The sequence below is a fragment of the Taeniopygia guttata genome, chromosome 1 (genome assembly GCF_048771995.1).
Source record: "Taeniopygia guttata chromosome 1, bTaeGut7.mat, whole genome shotgun sequence".
In the NCBI taxonomy this organism is placed as follows: domain Eukaryota; kingdom Metazoa; phylum Chordata; class Aves; order Passeriformes; family Estrildidae; genus Taeniopygia; species Taeniopygia guttata.
This window is the reverse complement of record NC_133024.1, coordinates 34,920,809-34,937,714: the sequence shown is the minus strand read 5'-3', so window position 1 is coordinate 34,937,714 and position 16,906 is coordinate 34,920,809. Positions and strand designations below refer to the sequence as shown.

At 40.4% G+C, this 16,906-nt stretch overlaps 1 protein-coding gene across 4 annotated transcripts in view; it reads left to right on the top strand.

Moving 5' to 3' along the window:
• ME3 (malic enzyme 3) overlaps nt 1-16,906 on the top strand; it is a 117,252-nt gene that overhangs the window by 22,597 nt on the left and 77,749 nt on the right. The window contains exon 2 of one of the 4 annotated variants that reach the window (XM_072926877.1): nt 9,278-9,367. The exons of the other annotated variants lie outside the window; for them this stretch is intronic. The gene's annotated coding sequence lies outside the window, so the exon portion shown is untranslated. The remainder of the gene's footprint in view (nt 1-9,277; nt 9,368-16,906) is intronic. 4 annotated transcript variants of the gene reach the window in all.

Below are 16,906 nucleotides of genomic sequence, written 5' to 3'. Positions count from 1 at the left end.
TTTAGGACCTCCTCAATCTCAACACTGTTTTGTTTTTTTTTTCAGTGTGTGCAGGAAAGAGAATAATACTAAGAGTCAGGAAATGTGAGTTCCATTTGAAGCAGATTCATTTTGAGTCTCACCAAGGTGAAAAAATAACAAGAAACAAACAACAAATAATAATAAACACCACAAAATATTATTACCAAAAATTAGGACATCTTTTTAAAAGTAATTGGTTCTCAGCCAGCTCCTAAAATTCTCATGGTGAATGAGTGAAAAATTCAAAAATAGGGTGGAGACTTGATTTTTACAAGCCCTAGTGTGTTGGAGTAGAGCTAGGAAATGAATTTGAAATGTGCATTTATAAAAAGTAATGTTTCTCATTTCATACAAAAATAAGAATTCTAAAGCAGTATCTAAAGTACAGCTCTGAAATGAAAATTACTACCCTAATCTGAAAATGTAACTTCAAGTGCAGCACATAAGCGCATATTCTACAGCCTCAAAGCATATTTAATAAATCAATAGGATAGAATTTCAATACAAATTGCTCTGTGAAAGGGAAAACACCACTGTGGTGATAAAGCTGTAGAGATAAGCCATAAGGGTCTTTTCAACAGTTTTTTGTGGTGATTTTCTTTAAAATGAAGCACTGTAAAATGCACTTTTTCTTATGGAAATAGTCCTTGCCCATTTTATGTAATCATTTGCTCTGCGCCTGGCTTTAATTTAAAATAAATACCTATGTTGTCAAAGGCTGGGCTTGAAATTTCCACATATTTTGAAGTCATCTGCAGCTCTGAGGGTTCATTATTAGGTTGTAAAAGAACGAATGCTAAACCAGCATGTTCGTCATTGCAGCCTTACTGGAAACCCCCTAGGAATGCCCTGTGAAGCTGTAGGAGCAGATCCCAAAATTCATTTATGCTCTCAGTCCCATCTGCTTTATCTTACTGGGCACTTCTCTCGTTCACTGAGAGGTTTCTCTGAGGATCGCACGGTGGGCTTCAGTTCTGCAGAGAATGTGAAAGAAAGTAATTCTGAAACCTAGAATCATGGAAAAATTTTGCTGACTGGAGAAATATGGAGAGGGAAAACCCTGCCACTTTCTTCAAAATTGTGGGGAGGTTTCTGCCAGTACAGTGCTGGAGATGACACATGAGGATAACCAGAGGGGAGTCAAGGCAGCTGTGGACTCAGCCTGCTGTACTGGCCTCAGAACGACTGTGTGCCCTTAGAGAGGCCTGTGAGGACTGGCACGGCCAGGAGTGCTCGTTTCTCTGGAGAGGTGCAGCTCTGCGAAAGCATTCCTCTCCACTTTGCCTCTGAAATTCTTTCCTGACCACATCATTTGTAGCTTTGTCAGCTTTTGTACCCCAGGTACATTAAGCAGCTCTCCTGGCATCTATTTCCAAGTTGCTACTGCAGAAAGCCCTGCGGGTCTGTGCAGTTTCATCTGTCCTGGCTATTTGTTCAGCAGTGTGGTTGGGTTTTCTGTTGGGGGTGTTTTGCTTTTTTTTATTTCAGACTGTTATTGGAGCCTGTGTTATGGTTGTCATAATTCACCTCACTTGCATCCAGGGAATTTGACCTGGAATTCTTTCAGCAGGTCTCTGTTGATTTGTGGTACAGTGCAGGGAACTGAGCTGTTTTGTCCTGAGGTCTAATTAGAAGTTGGGGATCAGCTGAAAATTATTAATCAACTTTTGCAGTAGGGCTGGTAGTGCTGGACAAGGAGTCAATCCAATGTCTTGTGAATAAGAACAAATAGAAATACAGAATATTTTGGGTTGGAAGGGACCTTTCAAGTTCATCTAGTCCAACCCCCCTGCCATGATCAGGGTTGATCAGAGCCCTGTCCAGTCTGGCCTTGAATGTTTCCAGGGATGGGGCATCTGCCACCTCTCTGGGCAACCTGTTCCAGTTCCACCTTCATTGCAAAAAAATTCTTTCTTATAAGTAGCCTGAATTTACCCTTTTTTAGTAGAAAACCATTATCCCTTGTGCTGTCCCTACAGGCCCTACTAAAAGGTCTGTTCCCAAGGTTCTAAGATGAGAGCTTACTTTGGGGTTTAATTTATTTGCTGTTGAAAGTCTTTTCCCCTACAAAAGTGTCTTTCAAAATTTTTTGCAGAAGGCTTTTGTTAGAAGTTTTCCATTTTCTAATAAAAATGAAATATTAAAACTCTCTTATTTTTAGTTTAGCTTTTTTAAAAGAAGTTTTACTTTTGGTCACTAAGTACAATAAAAGCCTTCCTACTGTTTTTTGTTCTTCCTCCTGTTACCATATTGCAGGGGGTTTTATTTTAATAGCTCAAACTTAAGAGGCTAGAATAAGAAAAAAGGAGTTTAAAATGTGGAAGGAGAAAATAACTGAATTATTTTCTTTCAGAAAGACAAGAACAGGAAAGGAGGAAATAAGATTTGAGTAACAAAAGCCAGCCTCTTCCAAGGGTCCTACAGGCACTCAGTGAACACAATCAGATGAGTTTTTCAGTAATTTATATGAGGAAAAATGAGGCAAAAGGGGACTATGCAAACAAAAATATTCTTAAAATGAAGATATTCCTGTAATTATATTGCTTAGAACTGTACAGCATGTGTGGCCTAAGGTCTCACTGTGCTAATTAGGTTAATTCAAACAGTGAGAAACACTGTTCTGTTGTTCTCTACCACATGAGAGAAGCAGGGAATGGGAGAAGAGCAATTAAAGATCAAGAGGCATTTGGCTTTGGTTCCTTCAGGCAGATGAACAAGGATGCAGATGCTCTGTCAGTGACTGTCAGTGAAGAATTTCAGGAGGATGAGACAGTCTGGCATGCCTGGTTCAGGTCACCTTGCACAGCGTGCCAGGTCTGGGCAGCAAGAAATATTTTGCTTGTCTCTGTTCCTGGTCATTTTGTTCAAAACAAACAAACAAAACCCCACACTAAAATACTTGGTTTAGTATGGGTATCCAGAACATGTTCATTTTTCTGATGATGATGATTCCTTCTCTTTTATTCTGAAAAGTTTCTAAATTCTAAATTATTAGGTCAGTGCTGTGCTCCGGTCACTCTATTCCCTTTGCTCTATTAAACCCAGAGGTTTGCAAGAAGGCATGATCCTGAACAAGCAGACCTGCTCTAAGCAGGGCTAGGACTAGATCATCTCTGGAAGTCCCTTTCTGCCTAAATTCATGTGTGACTGTGTGACATTCATGTTCCTGAGGGAGATTGTACTTCAGCAAATTTGGTCCTTGGAGTTTTGCCTCCACTGCTGACCTGGAAGAAGAGTAGCTCTGTCCTTGTGGAAGGAAGAAGCCAAGAGCTCTTAAAGCCAAGAGCTTAAGGGCTTGAAGACTTTAATTTCTAGCTATTAATTTCTAGATATTAAAAACAAATGTGTTTGTTTCTTTTTATTTAGCTTGACATTAATTGATACTTTATTGCTGCCTAAGGGACACAAAATGTAGAATTTTAATGTTCTGCAAAGATGATTTTATAAGTGAGACCAAAATTAAAGTACAACTTTTGGCAGAAGGTGTATTTTTTTTTAATCTGTGCCAAGAGAATTGTTGTTTATTTCCTCTTTCCCTATTCCTCATCATAGAGCTTTCAAAGTTAAAAAAACCATGCACGTCCATACAGCATCTCTGAAGCAGAGAAGAGCAAGGACATTGCTCTTGCCAGGTAGGTCTTCACAGATTACTTAAGAGCACTAAATGCACTCTTGGATGGCCAGAAGTACTTGGACAACTTGTTTTCATGCACAAAAGTCTCTGGCTCATTTAAAACTTGACGCCAGAGTTTGACTTGTTTTCCACTAGAAATATCTGTGCTATTGCTCAAGATGAGAGTCCACGTGCTCAATATAGTGCTACAGGGATGTGGAAAATAATTCTGAGAATAGCATCTGCTGTGTGTATGAGAAAGCCAGGCAGACAGATAGATGCTGCCATCTCATCTCTCACAGGCACTGACATAAAATCCTTACAAATAGCAGTTCCACACAAAAATTAATCCATACTTTGCAACAATTTTTCATACTCTTTGCCTTGTTTGCTATTAATTTTTTTAAAAAATTGTACATAGGTCACTCCTTCTTTAAAGGCCGTCAGAAAAACGTGTCAAAGATTTATTTTGGAAATAAGAGAGACCAGAGCAACTGTACTTCCACTGCTTTTTGATATAACCTATGTGTGAGTGAGTGTGAGTGTGAGTGTGGAACTGTGTGTGTTACTGTGTGAATGAGTATGTGTGAGTGTCACCTGCCATCTGGAAGGACGTAATTCACAGTAAGGTGCAAGTCTGGACATGAATTTGTAGCACTTGAGATCAGTAAAAAAAAAATAATCTGAATAGTTTAAAGATCACATTTGGTATTAGGAATTGTTAGGAATTTTATGCAACATGGGCTGAAATTTCATTTTCAATAAGAAGAGAATAACATTATATCCTTAGTATTGTCCCTTGTACCAGAACCATGACTCTAACTGCATACACAGAGATCACAGGGACAGAAAATATTCTTATATGTGGAAAATCCGGTTACCACCATAGCTGTTGCCTCACATCTTGTCTAAGGTTTGCCCAGAGGTGATATGTGCAGACAGTGTCAGTGTTCGTTTTCTGCAGCAGCAGCTAATCAAGGTGCACCAAAAAAAAAAAAAAAAAAAAAAAAAAAAAAAAAGAAAAAGCCTTGATTTGACACTAAATAAGGTGCCAGATCTGGCTGAAAATTTTACATTTTAAGTGCAGTTCATACCAGTGACTTCAGCATCCTTTAGATTCACTGTCCCTGCAGAATAAAAAGGCCAAACATCCATCTCAGTTATGCTCAGATCTGTAAGATTAAAAGTATGTGTGTATGAAGAAAATGGATAAAAGCACATTAAAAAGGGATTTTAAGAAAATTAAACACTTAGAGGAGACATGGGGCTGCTGAACAATACCCAAACAGAATTGTTAATACATATCACCCTCTAACAAGGGTGAAAAAAAAAAAGGAAATGGTCAAAGAGGGCAGGTACAGGCTAAACAGCAAAGTAAATTAGTTTATGAAAGATGGAAAGACAGTTTTTAAAATGCTAAAAACATATCCAAAGGATGAGAAGGAAAAAGATCCTAATCTCCATAAGGAGATATAAAGATACATAAATATAAAGCAAAAAGAAGGAGCAATTAGCTAAAAAACTCAGAAAACCAGTATTAAGTCTTCAAACCCTGAAAAGCAAAGAGCTGACTAGAGGCTGTAGGATCACTTTATAATCATAGTTTAAAACTGAGCAGCTGGACATGGCGGACACTGCAGAGAGGCCAAGTTCATTATCTGCATTGTTATTCACTATGGAAGAAACAAGTGAGACAGACAGAGCATTTTGGGGTATATTAATGAGAGAATATATCCAATATTGAGGCCACTGTGGAGGAAGTTATGGTGCAGTAGATGATAAAATATAATGGTGTTCACCTGAGAGCCTAAGGGAACTCACACATGAAGTCGCTGTGTTGCTTGTAGTAAAATGTGTCATTGCTTAAAGCTTTCTCAGTATCTGAAGGTCTCAAGGTGGATGATGGATGTCCAGCTTCAAAGCATTCTGAGGGAATGTGGGGAGCTACAGGCCTAATAAGGGATGGAATGGACAACAATGGGGATGGAATGGACAACAATGATGGAATGTAGATGCTTGGACAACTGAGTCTGCTGAGGAAGAATCCATAGGCTTCTTTAAGGACTACTGTAAACACCTTGTTTTGTACATCTCCAGGGATCTACAAGTACATAGATAACATGGTTTGATTGATATTGTCTGTAAGGAATTCTAAAAGTTTTTGATGCAGGCCTTGCCAAAGACTTTCTAGAAGGTGAAGCAATTGTGATAGAAGAGGGAAGATCCTGGCATGGTTATATCTGTAATTAAAAGATAAGAAACAAAGGCTTGGGGTAAATGGAGTTACCAGTGAAGTCCCAGAAGAATCTGTGCTGAGATCTGTTCTGCTCATCTCATTCATACATACCTTGCAAAAAGGGATGTCCTGCCAAAGGTCACCAGAATGGCAGCAGGGCTTCAGATAAGGAACAACTTTAGACGATATTTGGATTATTTGGCTTCTAAAATTGTGAGTGGACTGGAAAGGATGGACAAAGATGACTAGTTTTCCAAGCATATGTGAAAAATAGAATATAATTTTCAGGAGTTGTTTCTTGAAAGAAAATCCCCAGGAGTTAAAACAGTGAGTTGGAAATGTTACAAGTTCCATCTGCATTTCTTAGTCCTTTCCTTAACTTCTCAGTTTTAAAATTGAGACAGGAATTTAATTTGATTGGTTTTAGCCTTTCCAGTTTCATTTTGTTTCTCAAGTCTTGGCCACCTCCAGAGATTGATATAGTTATGTCTTCTCCTGGTATCTAAAAGTTGGACACAAAGTGTTTCAGCATGAGACCCCCAAATTAGTCACAATACTCAAATTCCTGTGTATTGCTTGGAGGATTTTTTGTAAGACACAAGTTTTACCCAAGGAAATGGATCTAGAGAGATTTGACTTTATTTGCTTCTGGTAGAAAACTGGCCAGTAATGAAATAGTTGCTGTTAAGAAGACTGTGGACACATTAGTCACTGCCAAAGTGACTTGCTGCTTTGTTTCTAGAGCAGAATGGCTGTGGGTTCATTTAGATTGGAATGTGAGGACAGTAAATTCCTGCCCTTTCATGTAGGTGTATGATGCAGCCCCCAGATTGTTCATAGTCTTCTGAAGGATGTTGCCAGAATAAAAAGGAAAGAGGAAAGTAATTTCTGAGTTTGTCTGTATTGAGGGGAGGTGGGGGTGGGGGTGGGGGGGGGGAAGCATTCACTGAGTAAATAAAAGATCAGAAGATTAGAAGCAGCCAAAAATATTCCAGTGGGTGCTTTTTCAGCTTTACTTGGGTACTTCTGCTGCACGGTACATACTTGTTTTTCATGAATACATGAGAGTTAGATCTGCCAGGCCAAGACTGGGTCCAATATAAACAGACTCAAGACTTTTATTGCCTGTGGTCCCAAGTTCTTATTTTCACTTAGCCTGATTTTACCCCTTTGTTATGTTATTAACATCAGTAGAGTTGCTCCAGGTATTGCTGATAAGTGCTATCAGAATCAGATTTTTAATGAGAACTGGGCTCACTATTTCAAGGGAAAAATGTGTCCTTAAAATGTTGCCAGAAGGAGAGCAGCACACATTTCCAAACCAGACCAACAGATGCTGACATTTATTTGCTATGAGAGTTGTTGCAGAAGTATCGGGGTTTATGCTGATCGATAAAGGGAATCCTGTAAGACAAAGTATTAAAGCTGTTAACTTTTCTTCTATAGATCACTTAAAAGACTTCATTAAAGAGGAGTGGACATTAAATCACTGCCATGAACATAAAATCCTGTTGTGTTCACGTGCAATACAATTAAAGGTTTCAGGCATTCCATTAACGATCAGCCCACGCTGATCCAAATCACTGAGCAGGAAATGCTGCTAGGCAAGATTGTGAGCTTAACTATGTAATTTTAATTTATGTATGAAAGTGTTGATCTAGATAATGCAATAATTGCAAATGCTTGTGTTTGAAGACCATGAAAATTGCTAAAAATTGAAATTTTCTAATCATCAGACTGGTCACATTAGGCAGAGAAATGTTTGTCTCATCCCAGGGCAATGCATCTGTAATTTACATACAAGTAAAGGCTCTTGGGTAGACTTAGGTCTCTGAAGCACATACCAGCTTTTAGAGTTGCAGGTGAGGTCACAGATACACATTTTTTTGCAAGATGCCTTGTTAATAAATTCAAAAACCAGCCCAAAGTCATGAATGCCCAAACTATCTGTTCTATACTGTGTCCTTCAAATGACTTATTTATTCCCAGGACATTTAGTTTAACCATATCAATTTCTGAATGATGGAATGAGACAGTGTTTTCAGGGTCAGCGAGTGATTTACACTCCTGCTCTTTGCCTTCAGGCAGTGGATTCTCACCCGCTGAAGAGACCTGAAGACCTCTCTGTTGTTCCACCAGTCCCTAAATCAGCTGCTTCCAGAAGGGTGTAAAGAGTATCTCCAGCTTTAGAGAACCCACTAGTTTATTTCTGAGAGAATTTGTCAATTCACTTTGCTGGTCCCAAAGGTTCCCCAAAACTGTCAGATCACTGGGAAGTTGTTTAGTACCAGCCATAACTCAAAAGAGTTATGTTTGACCTTTATCTTCATAAACATGATTATAGGTTACAATTGTACTACTTTGAATATCTATAAAAGAAAATTATAAGAAAATGTCCTCCTAGGGGGTATTTAGCCAATACCCTTCTTTGTCAGTAGGAGTGTCTTGGCTCACTGCAGCTGCCTCCTCTTCCAGCCACCTGAGGCTGCTCTGCCAAAGACCTGACTTGACCTTATGGTCACTCAGGGTGAGACTTTGCTTTCTGTAAATGGGATGGTGTTTCCTCCTCTCTCTGTCCTTTTAGCCTTCTTGATTTGGGCTTTTAAGTAGTAATTCTGCTTTAGGACTTGATTAAATATATGTTGAAAATTTCTCTTTTCTTTATTTTCCATCTGGGAGAACATGGATCCCTCATGCTGCTTCTAGACTTCTCTCTGCTTTCCTGACCTTGTGTGACTAACACTATCCTGGGATCCTCAGATGCCAGGACTTTACCTTTCCTGACTTCAAAGTGATTTTCCCTGTTTGCAGCATTCAGAAATCCCAGGGTGTTTAAACATACTTGTATCTCAGTGGATTTGCCATGTGGAGCTTGCTGCAGGCATTTCATGCTTCACACACAATAAACTAATATATATGCCACATTTGGCACAGAGTCCTGCCCTAAATTACTCCCCCCACCTGCCCACTCTTGCTTTGTGTTATTTGGAGGATTTTGCTAATACAGAATTCTGTGCTTCCAGGTGCTTTCTTGCACCTGAGCATGCTCTCCTTAAGGCATAAGAATATTATGTTCTGCCAATTTCAAGGTTTGTTTCCTTTTCATGCTGGAAATACAGATGCTCAACATGTACTGCAAATATTAAATTTATATTAGAGTTGCATTTAAAATCTCTGGAAAGGCAGTTCTAGCAGGGACCTTAAAATGTAGAATTCTGCTGCCTGTACTGTATCTTGTCTGTGATTTATTGTCACTTTGCGTTTCATCCACTTTGGCCATGTACATTTGATATGAAATTATAGGAGGGTTCCAGTGTATGAAACATTGAAAAGGTTACTGTTTTAACACCAAAAGATCTAAAGGTGATGTATCTCTAATGTCTTCTTTTTCTGGTTTTCATTTACAGGCTATGTATCTATATTGGTAAAATGTTGCCACTGAGAGAAAAAAATTACTGTTAGCCAACCATTTTTTCTAACTCTTGAAGAGTTTCACAGTAAGTGTGTTTCCTACCTGCATCCACTTCAGCAGCTGTGCATGTGCCTGTATACAATTCTGTGAGGAAAACTACTTATAGTAGTTAGAACCCGAATGAGACATAAATTGTGGTCCCATGTCAGCATGATTTCAGTTCTGCTGAAGTTAATGGGAAATTAGTGTGTGCTTCTAGACTAGTGTTTCCTGCCTTTGGGGCCATCCTGCATATTAATACTGCATCTTCTGTGCGTCTAATATTGGCAGGGCAACTCAACACAGAGCTGTGAAAGAAGACAAAGAGTTCAAAAAAAAAAAAGGAGTTACTGCAGCATGTTATAAAATGGGTGTTTGCTGTCTCCTTTCTCTTTTCTCTAAGACTGTTTACATAAAAGCTCCTCATCTATTGCCAGGAATGAAGCTATCCTATTTTAGGCTATATCTACTCAATAAGCAGAGCATGAGGGAGCCTTTGCACTGGTGTTTTGATGCTGTGCTCCACCAGACACTGCAGGTATTTAAAATAAGCATCTTTTTTCTAAGGTGCTCACCCTCTCTGAAGTAAAAAGCAAACATTTAAATGCAGCTTTGCTGTTGGGCCATTTTTCTTTCATTTGTATAAACTGAAGCTCCTAAAAGTTCACTATGTTGATGCCTCCAGATAATTTACCAAAATCACATGCACAGGAGAGGCAAATGAGAGGATCTATAGCACAGGGAGTAGGCAAGAAACAGAAGAGGCCTTAAGGCAGATGGGAAGGAGGAACTGATAGAAATTTAGCCTCATTGTATGTGTGTTGCATATTGCCAATGCTTCTACTGAATCATCAGGTCTTGTGCTTATAAGAACTTACCCCCTGTTATGGGTGTGAATATACAGCAGATACGGTGAAAATACAGGAAAGAAGGATTTTATACTTCTACAACCTGCTGCAGAAAAGTACTTTATTGTTCAGCCTGATAAGCTATGGGGATCATAATGCCTTCATTGCTGTATCTGTGAATGCTCTTTGTGGTCTCTGCTCTGAATCCAAACAAACCAGCTTAGGCAGTCCTATAAGTGATCTTGATTCAGTCTCTGCCAGAAAGGGAGACCTCTCACCTTAGCAATTTCAAATGGAGCAACTTTCATGTGTCTGCCCTGTGTTCTTTGTACCAGGTCTTAATTTTTCTAAATGGTGGAAAAAAAGTAGTATTTTGGGAGTGTGTGAGGGATGATACAAAACAACTGTCTTCTAACTGCTTGGATCAGATTCAGCCTGGCAGCTGAAGTCCAGCCCCAAGCAGGGCTGATTTTGGCATTATCAGATGCTGTTCCATGGCTGATGGGTGGATTTCTCCTGCCTGGAATTTGAAAAACACGCTGTTTCTTGTGCTTTTTTCACTCAGATGCTTATTAAGAATTTGACCTTTTGGGAGGTCAGTGTCTTGGTGCACCCAAGAGTCTTGTAGGTGAGTGGGTATTTGAGCTAAATCTTCAAATACAAGTCAGCCCTGCAGCTATCTCAGGGAGAAGCATCTTCTCATCTGCTTATGGTGGACAGACTGCCACTTTGCCATGGCTTTCTGAGTTGCATTGTCACTCCTTTCTGTATGAGGCTTTTTGCTGGGACCCAAAAGCTCGTGTCAGATTTAAGCTCTCAGTTCTGTGTTTAGCTCATGTTGAAATGTTTGAGCTACTTTGCCTCGCTTCATTCAAGTGTTCATCTGACAGTTATTTGACTTTCTCATTGCTCTCTACCAGGTGAAATGGGGCCATCTGTTTACAGCTATGAGTTTTTCTACTAATTTTCTTAGACATCAGCTCATGACCTGATGTCAATGTGCAGGATTTAAGAAAGCCTATTTTGGCTGGCATAGCAGGCTGTCTGTCTGTGCACATGCCTAAAGTGGTCTCCTGCTGGGGGCTGGGAAGGGATTTCCTCTTTTAGGAGCAGCACACAAAGAGCCAGAAGCATTCTGAAGGAGTGAAAAGCTCACATTCCTTCAGGGCATCAGCTACCTGCAGCTTAGACAGGGACATACCAAAGGGGACCTGCCAGCCTTTTGCTCAGGAGACCAGCTTGATTCTGGCATCTCTTTGACTCTCTGTATACCACAGCAATTATTCCACATTCTCCAGAAGGAAACACTGACATCCAGTTCCTACCTGCTGTATTAAAGCCGCTTAATGTTATTTCTTTCTGCGTGATTTGAAGGCACTGTGGTCTGTAGCTCCCCACAGTGGGAGATCTCTGGAAATGCTTTAGGCTCCAGTGAGTTTGCAAGGATGGAGGAAGGGTGATTGGGTTTGCTTTTTAACTGTCTCCGCACTTGGCCTGTTTCACCCTTTGCAGGAGGTAAAATATGTCCCAAGTAATGAGATTTTTTTTTTCCCGGTTTGTCTGCAAGGTTCAAAGGAGTAGAGATGCTTGGTAGCTTTTGTCTCCCCTTTGGGAAAGAAAAATGCAGCCCTCAAATTCCTGTTGCACTGCTGGAGAGTGAAGTCCAGGGTATTTTGCTGAGGGCAGGAAGGGGAACATCTCTCATTAGACCAAATACAAGCATACAGGCATCTGCAAGCCAAATAGTCACAAATTAGGAGCTATGGGATTTAAAAGCAGGTTCTGGTTTATTTGGGTCATGTTTGACTTAAATGAGGTGATTAACAGTTGTCCCATGTTTCAGTCTGCTTCTCTGAAGAGCAGTGTGTGCTCTTCACATAGGGGTGGCTGGAGAGATGCCACAGCTCTGCTAGTCCCTCCTGGGAAGGATTGTTTGGGATGTCAGTGTCCAAACTGACTCCTCAAGTGGGCATGGGATTGGTTGATGACCACGAGAGAGAATAAGGGCAAGAAGATGGGATGGAGAGTTGTGCTTTTGTCAAGCCCCATCTGCAGCTGCTGAAAGTGGGTCTTAGATTGAGACTGTTCTTGAGTGCACTCAGTCTGTGTGCAGGGGGAGTACCCCTCATAGAACAGCTTTTAGCAGCAGCAGACCTTGTCTAGGATAAGATATTGATCCTCTGAGATTAAAACTCAGAAAGATCCCCATGGCTGGTTCCATAATGTGCAGACTGTGGGAAGGACAGTGGTGAGCACTGAACTGTGGATGGACTCCTTGGCCATGTCCCGTGGACATGGGTCACACAAAGGAGCCTGAGCCACATCCACCACTCTTGACCAAGTGTGTGAACTGAATATTAAGTCATTTCAATAAGCAACCACTTAAGTCAGCCTTTTCCCAGCTGAAGCAACATAAAATAAGACTTTTCATAGTACACACACAGGGCCACCTTATAGGGGCTGTCACACAACACAGAGCAATCCTATGTTGAGTTTCTAGTTTTACAATTGTTCTTGAGCCTGAGACAGTCCTAAAGAACAGAACAGGATTTTATTTCAGATCTTCACCTCATTACATTAATGTGACTCGTTTATTTTTTCATGTCTATATCTGTGGATAATGCTTTAAAATGGGCTTGAATATTTCTTCAAGAGTATGATTTACATTCTATATTTGATGTTAACAACCTTAGTTTGCATGCGTGTGTTTGCTGCCACTTGCTATTAGTTGCATTTAATTCAGCTGAAATAACAGGCACCTACACAGGTTAATCTCCTGTTCATAATCTGTTTTGATTCCAGTTCATTTCATTGTCCCAAAACTGAGATTCCAGCTCTCCATCCTTTACTGCACCTTGCAAACAGAAGTGATATCTTCTAGTCAGGACAGGTCTCTCTGGAGGAAAGGAGGTTTGTCAGGAAAATTTGATAACCAGTGCACTAGTTTAGCTTTGAAAACCTTTGCAATGCAAACACAACAGAAAGACAGGAGTGGTCTGAAAACATTCAGACTTTTTGGACCATTCCCACTGGGCTGTTTGTTCTGGTCTGTTGCAAACATTTTGTGCAAAAGTCAGTATTTAATTTTCTTTTTTTTTATACCTATATATGTACTTCTTATAATGTCTTTAGGAAGGACAAGGAAGGAGGTCAATCCTTCATAAGGATACTGGCAATAACCCTCTAGAGATCCCTTCAGGACAGTTCCGGACTGAAGTAATCTGAACTGTTTCTTAAATATATTTCATAGTGTTTAATTCAGCTCTGACATATGCCCTGTGTTTTTTCCACAAAAGCCATAAACTGAAGGAAACATAAGCAAAACACATCTTTATTTTTGGTTCTGTGAAATATATTAAATCTAGCAATAAAAAAAATGCTGATTTACATTATATGATAACTTTTGAAAAACATATAGTGAAAGGCTAAACTTCAAAGGGTTTGAAAGATTTATCTAGAGGAATGCTACCCAACTTGTTTCACTATAATCGTATTTGAGTAGCACCAACATGAGCAGCTCCTGGGCTTCAGTGGGGACTGTGCTTCACACACTAAGGGTTTATTATTACACTAAGTGATTTCAATAAGCAATTTTATTTATAACCCTAAATAAAAGCATGTGAAGTTTTGTTTTATAAATACATCACCATTGCATCTGTGCATTTAAGCAGCATCCCTGTGCACTGCAGCTGGGAATTGAAAACCTGATTATTTCCAGGCATGTTGTGATCTGTACAGTTCTGTGTCACTGCTCTAATTCTTGACAAAATTTTCCAGAGTTCTAAAAGTCAAACCCCAGTGCCCTGGAAACTACATTTTGCTACGGATGCAGTTTAGTAAGGGGTTTTCCAGGGAAGAAAGTTCACGCAGCACTGAGTGTCCAGCCATTCCTGTCTCATGAGCTCAGTGCTGTAGTGGAGGGCTGCAATAACAGCTTTGCTGCAAGCAGATTTACACAGATACACCCAGAACAAACATTTCCTGTCATTTTTTATCTTCTTTGTTAGATACAAACACAAATGTCTCCAAGGACAATCAAGTGGGAACACTTTGAAATGAACCCAAGCAGTGAGCAAGTGCATTAACATGCAGGGTCCCGTTTGAGTTTTCTAATTAAACTCAATTGTGTTCTCTGACCTGCATTTTAAATACTGAATATTTAGTGAGATCCATACTTTTTTCCTCCTAGCCTGGCTCCTTTCAGGCTTTGTTCAGCATGTGAATAACTCCATTAAGGAAGTGTGAAAGCACTGGACTATGTATTGAATTGCTATTTTGACATTCCAGAGGGAGATGCTACCAAGCTGTAAATTACAGAATTGGACATCATTGATTTGAATTCAGATCAGTTTGGCCTGAAAAGAGGGGTTTAGCTATTTGACCTGTCGTGACCTGTTTCTGTCCTTTGTTTAGTAGGTACCTGAGTTGTTTGCTAATTTTTTTCCTATTCTCCTGTGTACAGAAATCTAAAGTATTCAAATGTTTTAGCCTATATCCCTTGCTTTGGTGAAATAAAAATAATTTTGTGCTTCATCATAACATGAGATTTCTGAACTTTTTTTGGGCTGCCATTCCTCTCTTTTTAATTTTTTTTTTCCCCAGCATGTCATAGTTCCAGTGTAGTTACAAGAAGAAGAAAATTGCTTATAAAACCCATCAAATTCTGGACATGATTGAAGCTAGCATTTAATATAGTGTTTACAGTTACCTGAGATGAGACAGTAAAGGTACTGAGTTGGAAACCTGAACTCCAGGGAGAAGTGGAGTCTGCCTGAACCATAGCCTAATGCTGAGCTCTCTGCTTGCTTGTTGGAGAGATGGAGCTGGGGCAGTAAGACCAGGATGATGAATCTGTGCTGTGCTTGAGATGGATGCTAAAGAGGCAGCAGTAGCCCCTATGAGATGGAGGAAAAATGGAAAGAAGCAGTGAAGTGAGGAGCATCACCCGTTTTTTTCAAGTGACACTCAGAGAAAGGTTAAGATTTAAGAGACTCGGTGTCTTGGATTTTCTTGTTATTTACTGAATTAACTTGAAAGTTTGGAGCATTGTGGAATCATAATTCAAATACAGGTCTTTATTTTTTACTTTGAAAGCCTCTTAAACTGAATGCATGAACACCTCAGCCAATATATGTGTGGATGCAGATACACTGTTCAGGCAAAAGCCCCAGATCTTCAAAAGGAAACACACTGAATGCAAAGCAGATGCCCATTTGCTGTCTTTGCAAATCATTTCCCAATTTTTCAAGCAGCTGGTGCTGGCTGTTGTCAGAGCCTGCTCTCCTGAGCAGGTTGCTTGGGTCACTGGTCCGACACCATTGCTGTTCTGGTTGTGCTGCTGTGGCTGCTCTGCATCCTGCCTGCACCTCCTGCCTTTCCTCCATCCTATGCATTCCCACGCTGCAGAGTCCAGCTTTTCAGAAACACACAGGCTGGACTTTGCTAGTGCAGCAAGGTGCTGTGGTGGAGGGGAGCTTGCTGAGGCATGCTGAGGGTCTGCTCTGCTGTGCTGTTCTGTGGGGTTAATGTACTTCCAAGCCAAGTGCTCCAAACTCCACAGCTTGCTGACTCAAGCTTTTGAAAAGACAGATGTACTGCAGCAGGATGACTTCACCAAGTTGTTTGTTTCCTACTCACTTTTTGATATAGCCTTTGGAGAGGCTAGGAGAAATGGGAAAACACAGCTTAACATTCTTACTTACTCTTCTCCCATGGGGAGGCAGGAGACGTCTTCTTGGTTATTGCCAGTTTTCCTTGACTGCCACTAGATTGTTGTCCAAGTCTGGAAGAGGAGACCTTCAGAGTCTGAATTATGTTGTTTGTCCTTCTTGGCTGTACATTAGGGAATGGGGAATTTTTTGTTTTCGTTCCCTCAATGCAAGTCATGAATGCAATGATACTGTGCCCAGAATTTGGTCTGTAGGTTGGATAATGCAGGATCATAAAAGGCCTGTGTACTGGGCAGATAAAACTGATATAAATGGTTTTTCTTAGTGAGAGAGGAGCTGACACCAAGCCCTTTGCATCTCTTTCCATTTCAGTGCAGAGGATTTGCAGGGGAACTGTACAAGTCATGGGCTGTGAGTGGCATTGCTGGAAGTGTGCAGTGAGGAACAAGTCAGCCCTTTAGCTGACTGAAGCAGCCATCAGCTGGCTCCAGATGTGAGCTGGCAGCCACTTCTGCCTGCAGCCCTGGGCTGTCCCAGCTGATTGCAGCCACAGCTGAGAGCTGTGTCTGGAGATGGACAGTGATGCCAGACAGCAGTGAACTGCCTGGATGTGCACAGGGCTGTGATGGAGGACATGGTGGTGTGAAGAAATGATAATTCAAGAATGCTCATCACTGTGATGCACTAACAACTACGCCTAAGCTTAAAGGAATGGGAAGGAGAGAACAAAGGCAAGAAACAAAAGATGTACAAAACAGAGAAAGATGTACACAACCTGCATTTCCATTAACCATTTTTTTCCTCTATTTCATGGTTTTGGAGACATTTTCCACCTGACTGTTACATTTTTATAACAACCATGGTATATAAATTAAACAAATGGCTTGTTCCATTTTGCCTTTTCCAGTCCTGCTTTGTTCCCCTGAGAAGTGTGGTACAGAAGTTGTCTTCGCTGTAGCTGCCAAGTAACTCATTCTGGTTGGAACCTGCTGCTCTTTGAAGCATCCAGTCTAGGATGCTCCTGAAATGGGAGGTGTAGCAAACATTTCTGGTAGTGGCAGTTGCAAC